Source organism: Etheostoma cragini, chromosome 10, assembly GCF_013103735.1.
Source record: "Etheostoma cragini isolate CJK2018 chromosome 10, CSU_Ecrag_1.0, whole genome shotgun sequence".
In the NCBI taxonomy this organism is placed as follows: domain Eukaryota; kingdom Metazoa; phylum Chordata; class Actinopteri; order Perciformes; family Percidae; genus Etheostoma; species Etheostoma cragini.
The window spans coordinates 24,711,755-24,717,471 of NC_048416.1; the positions used below are offsets into that span (position 1 = coordinate 24,711,755).

General features: G+C 40.9%; 1 long non-coding RNA gene across 1 annotated transcript in view; it reads left to right on the forward strand.

Moving 5' to 3' along the window:
• Positions 1–1,299, forward strand: part of LOC117951867 — a 4,286-nt gene extending 2,987 nt beyond the window's left edge. The window contains exon 3 of the long non-coding RNA XR_004658266.1: positions 1,289–1,299. This is a non-coding gene — a long non-coding RNA (uncharacterized LOC117951867). The remainder of the gene's footprint in view (positions 1–1,288) is intronic.
• Positions 1,300–5,717: the final 4,418 nt, after the last annotated feature.

Below are 5,717 nucleotides of genomic sequence, written 5' to 3' on the forward strand. Positions count from 1 at the left end.
GAGACTGGCATACAAAAGTATGCAGTTAAATAAACATTAATGTAACAGTAGAATGATTGTAATTCACCTGCTAAGAAATATCTTATAGCCTAATTCTCCAAACACTGGCTGATTATTAAAAAATAAAAATTGTATTGACACATGCTGTCGCCGGCCCTCAAATTATGAGGGGCCGTATAAGACATTATCTTTTCATGTTCTCTCACATATATACATTCTCCTTTTACATAAACATATTTTCACTCTCACATACATATATTTTCCTTTCACATGCATATATGTTCACACACACACACACACACCCACACACACACACAGACAGACACTCTTCTGCTCTCATCGGTTGTGTATCAGAGAATGAAACGATGACACTATAAGGCTATCACACAATGACTCTAAGTGTGTGACATCATAAAACGAGTTATTGTGGCCACAGCAGCTCATGCAGTTATCGCGAATTGTCACTTCTTCAAAGTTAGCTGCCGCTGCCAAAAATTTAGCTTGCCTGCTAGCTGTTTTTATCCTGGAGGAGACTCGTTAACTAGCGGCAGCGGCTACAGGCTACTATAACAAACCAAATGTGCATTCATGCATTCTCATTAACTTCCGCTTAAAACAAATGTAAATCACTTATGTTTTTATATGTGGTACTGGTTCTTGTGTTAGAAGACCACCACAAGAATCATTTTGTGAGTGACAGCAGTTTCTTGTTATCCTTTCGTTAACTACAACCTGAGCCGTGCCTTTATGTATGTCTTGTTCAGGGGAAACCAGCCAAGGAAGCAGTATCATGACAAGACAAAAGTTATAGGTAAACAATATTAACATGCAAAATACTATCTAATTTACATTAATGATCAGTGCAAAGTGAAAATGCAGTAAAAAAATAAAATACCTCCAAAGGCAGTCCAAGACTAAGGCACTCCTGTAGCAGACCTAGCCACCCCTAAACACAGTTGTGAAACAAAGCATAGATAGATCTTTGCACTGAATCTGCCTTTATTTCAGTTACTTGTGCCCTTGAAAGAAAACTATCTCTGAATGATGTCAAATGCTTAAAACCTGTTTTGAAATTTAAAATCTCAAAATAATTCTACGAAATAACATTTTGCAACCGAGCACCTGAGCTGCTGTGTTACGAGCGTGCAGGGAGGACAGCTGGACCACCCCAACTGCCTTCAAACACCGCTCCAGTCTGGCTCTTAAAGGTACCATGGCGTGAAAATTTAACTTTATGAGTTTTTTTAACATTAATATGAGTTCCTCCAGCCTGACTTTGGTCCCCCAGTGAATAGAAATGGCAATAGGTGTAAATCGAGCCCTGGGTATCCTGGTCTACCTTTGAAAAAATGAAAGCTCAGATGGGCCGACTGGAATCTTGCTCCTTATGAGGTCATAAGGGGCAAGGTTACCTCGCCTTTCTCTGCTTTGCCCGCCCAGAGAATTTGGCCCACCCATGAGAAAGAGACACCGTGGCTTTGAAACAAAAAGCTACAGACTCAGAAATGGCAAATACTAAGGAATGCTCGTTGTGGGAATGGCTCTAGTGGCTGTAATTCTGCACCAAGGCTGAATTTTTGGAAAGAGACTTCAGATACAGCGTTGGGGGACCACTAAGGCCTATACAAAAGCACCGTGTCATGGGACCTTTAAAAATTGTATTTATTCAACACTGAAGCAATACAATACCCCCCCCCAACTCTTTTTTTTCTCCAGCAGTTTAAATTTGATCCTTGACACAAAATAGGAGCAGCTTTAAATACATGCGTGGATTTAATTTAAATTAGGACTATTGTAGCGTGATTTTCAGTTTTGTATGAATAGCAGAAGAGCATTCATTGTGTTTGGTTTCTGGAATATTCTCTCTGCCTCACATCAGGTAGCAGAGAGATGAGCTCTGTGTGTGTGTGTGTGTGTGTGTGTGTGTGTGTGTGTGTGTGTGTGTGTGTGTGTTTATGTATGTGTGCTTTGTATGCATGTGTATTTGTGTGTAGGTGTGTCCATGTGGGTGCATGCGTGCATGCGTGCGTGCGTGCGTGCAGGCGCATGTGTGCGAGGCTGCTGCCATGCCTACGAGATGGGGGATGGTAGCAGCACAGCCAGCTATTTTTCTTTCTTTCTCTGCTGAACATCAAGTTTGGTCTCCCATCAGCCTTGTCTTTCACAGAAAATGGTTGTTGGTTAAGATGTGGTGTAAACGTCTATTGGTAAACCAGCACAACACGTGATTATTGATTAAGTGGGGAACAGATGTGTAATGATTCATGAAAACATAATACATGATGATTGAGCAAAGGATGGTGGATTAAATGATCTATTGAGGCAAGTAGCCTAGAAACAGGTGTTAATTAAGTAACTACTGCATTTATACAAATCTCAAGGTAAACAGGTCCCAAGTGTTTCTTGACAAAAAAATTGTCAAATTTACTAAATTGATTTTAATTGACAAATGTGTTGATTGGCTCATAAATAAAATACACAGATGTTTCATTCTTAAAAAGTAGAATGTGTCATGACTGAGTAAAATAATCAGGTTTTTATTGGCCACGATGATTGACACTAATTGCCTGTTTCACCTCTTCTTGCTGTACTTGGGTGTTCTGAGTCGTTAACAGTGATTTTCTCAAACTACATGCTTGCAAAATATAGTGAAGTAGGTGAATTTGCCTTTCAGCTTCAACTTTTTAGGTTTAATTTAGCTAAAAATGGGTTGTTTTTATGTGTTTGTTTGTTTTTCGGTAAGTTAGACAGATACCAGATGGTGGTTGGTTTTTATGACAGAACAGAAGATTATAAAATGGTGCAGATAACAAACCTGTGAACACTATTATGATGCCAATAACAAAAAGAAAGTATTTTTTTATTTTTTTTATTAGTATTCTGACTTTAATCTAATTAACTGCTGACACTGTTGAAATAAAACATGAAAACAGCAACACTGTCATTGTTAATAACCATCTCTGTGCACGTTTCTGTGTAATTCCATCTACATCAGAGTTGATTCAACACTTTTAGATTTTGTTTTTAACAGCGTCCAAGCCACTTCCGCTCTATACATGCATAATCAACACTCTTTTTGATTGAAAAATTGTAACTGAACAATCAACTCTTGTGAAAACTAGGAGATTTGTTGTATGGAAGGGGAACAATGGGAGCGGTATTCCTTATTTTCTGGGGCAAAGTTTTGCACCTAAAGTGTTGTGATGCCATACCACAGTTCAGGCAAGCTAATGAGCTGGTTGGTCCATCCCAAATCGAAATTGAACCTGAAATCCCTTCAGCAAATGTTTGCCACATTGTGGTGCAAAACCCACAAACACTGGAGCCCTGAGTGTCCAAACAGACCAACTCCACACAGAGTTGGGCCCATTTACTTTTTATTTTTTGCTGCTCTTTCTCATGCTCATAAAATCATTTTCCTGACTTTAACTCTTGCAGGATGGGTAATAAGGATCATGCTGTGTGCACATTGGCAGCCATTGGGGCTAACCTCTGCAAAAACTCCCACTGTCTGAGGAATGTTGGCCACCATTCACGCTAACATCTCGCTCACGCACCGACTGCAGGAGACAACCAAGGGGCATTTTGTCAGCACTTGGCAGTTGCCGCAGCTTCCTAACTAAGAAAACCTATCCAAAACATCTGCAGCAGAATGAGCAGAGAGAAGAGAGGGGAAGGAGGTTGATGGGGGAGGAGGGGTGGATGGTTAGAGGAATGGGGGGATGTGGTGGAGGTGGAGGTGGGGGGGGGCAGAGATGTGGGGGCGGCAGGCAGCAGAAGTACGTCTGCGCTGCAAATCTGACGAGGACTTTTGAAAGGCTAAATCCCAAAGAGAGCGCTGCTGCCTCGGCTTGCTGCACTACAAACAGCCAGAGCTGAGACAGGCTGGGCTTTTCACTGGAGGTGCTTTATGAGAGAGAAGAAAAAAATAATTATATTGATAACCTCTGTATGCTATACCTGACAAATGTTGCAGATGGAAAATATTTACAATGCAAAAAGTGCAGGAATATTTTATATTTTAAGTGTCAGTGTTATTATTTGAAACATTTTCATGGTGTAAATGCTGCCTTGGCTTCAGGATTTCATGGAGGGGTGCTCATGGAAGTGTGTGTGTGTGTGTGTGTGTGTGTCTACATTTTTTTTGCTCTTCCATTTCCACAATTTTTTCCACCTCTGTCATGGTGTATTTGGGGGTGGAAAATAACATTTTGTTTGAAAAAAATCTCATTTACAATTAGGTTGTGTGTTTACACATTACACCTCACATAACTTCCTGTTTGGATGTTATTTTTCTGGATTATATTTCCTAGTGGAGGCAAGCGGGGGGAGAGAAAAGTAAAAATGTTTATGATTAGGTCCAAACCACACTGAACACAGACTATAATTGCCTCTTATTCAAAGACACCGGACAAGCCAAGCACTCCCACGTTTAGTTTGATAGCAAAGAAGCAGGACAGAGTCTTGTCTGTGAACAATTCAATCCTGCAGCGACACCGGTTTACAATCTATGTGATTGCTAATCCCATTGGAACAGTGGTGGTAATCTACACATGAAGGTGGTGGCATCTATCTGACTGGATATCCCGTTCAAACTCAGTGCACATGCCACAACCACGGAAAATGAGATTGGGTCTTATCCATTCCTTTGCTGAGCTTAATCTCATCAACAAGAGGAAAACGTCATAATCCCTAACGCTGAGCTCACACACCTTCCATAACTGTGATTATATATGTTGAATTTGGAAAACACATCACTGAAATATATTTCTCCGTTCTGCCTGTATGTTGTGTACATGTGTAGACTCAATGCAGTGAGCATTGTTTTCCAGAGTAAATACAACCCTGCTTGAGGCATGAATCATACTCAACATTGCTGGGCAACATGATTCATCAGACCTCCATCATTTTGTCCTGAAACTACACAGACTCTAAAACCAATTGGGTCACATTTAGAGACATTTTGAATTGCAAAAAAACATGTTATTTACAACAACAACAAAAATGAAGGGTTAAAGGTCACTTAGAGAAGACATTTAGTTCTGCTGCGCTATTATGTTTGCTTATTCTTCAAATTTCCCCCCACTCTCTTCCTTTACGGTGAAACTTGTTTGCAGCCACTATCCTTCATTTACTTGAAACATGAAATTCTTCTGCTCGCTGAAAGGTTGATTACAGCAGCAGCAGACTCCCAGTGTTCAATCTCCATCGCCTGCAGACTATAACATGTAGCCCAGGGACACCGATAGATGGAGCTGTGGGTTTGAGGAGGAATGAAAGAAGAGGAGGAGGGGGTGGGTGTGTGTGTGTGTGTGGGGGGGGGGGGGGGGGGGGGGGGACTTTTTTGAAGACTTGAAGACTTGAAGTTGAGACAGAAGTGTGGAAAAGCCACTGTTCCTAAATCTACGGGGCAACTCATTAGCGACACTGTACCCACTGATGTCTCTGTGTGTGTTTACATTTGCTGGAGTATAATGGAGGCTTTTGTGCAACACAGACTATCACCGCGGGTCCCTAAAGACTATGTGGTCATTAAGTTAATGATGACTTCTTGATGATTCAGGAGTAAAATAAGTGATTTTCTAAGGTAGTGGTCACTTTACTTAAAAGGATGGGAAGACGTCTCAAGAAACACACTCTTGGGACCACTATGTTTTGATGTGTGCATGTATGTGTGTGAGGATGTTTTTGTGCTTCTTTGCAGCACGTGTTGCCAT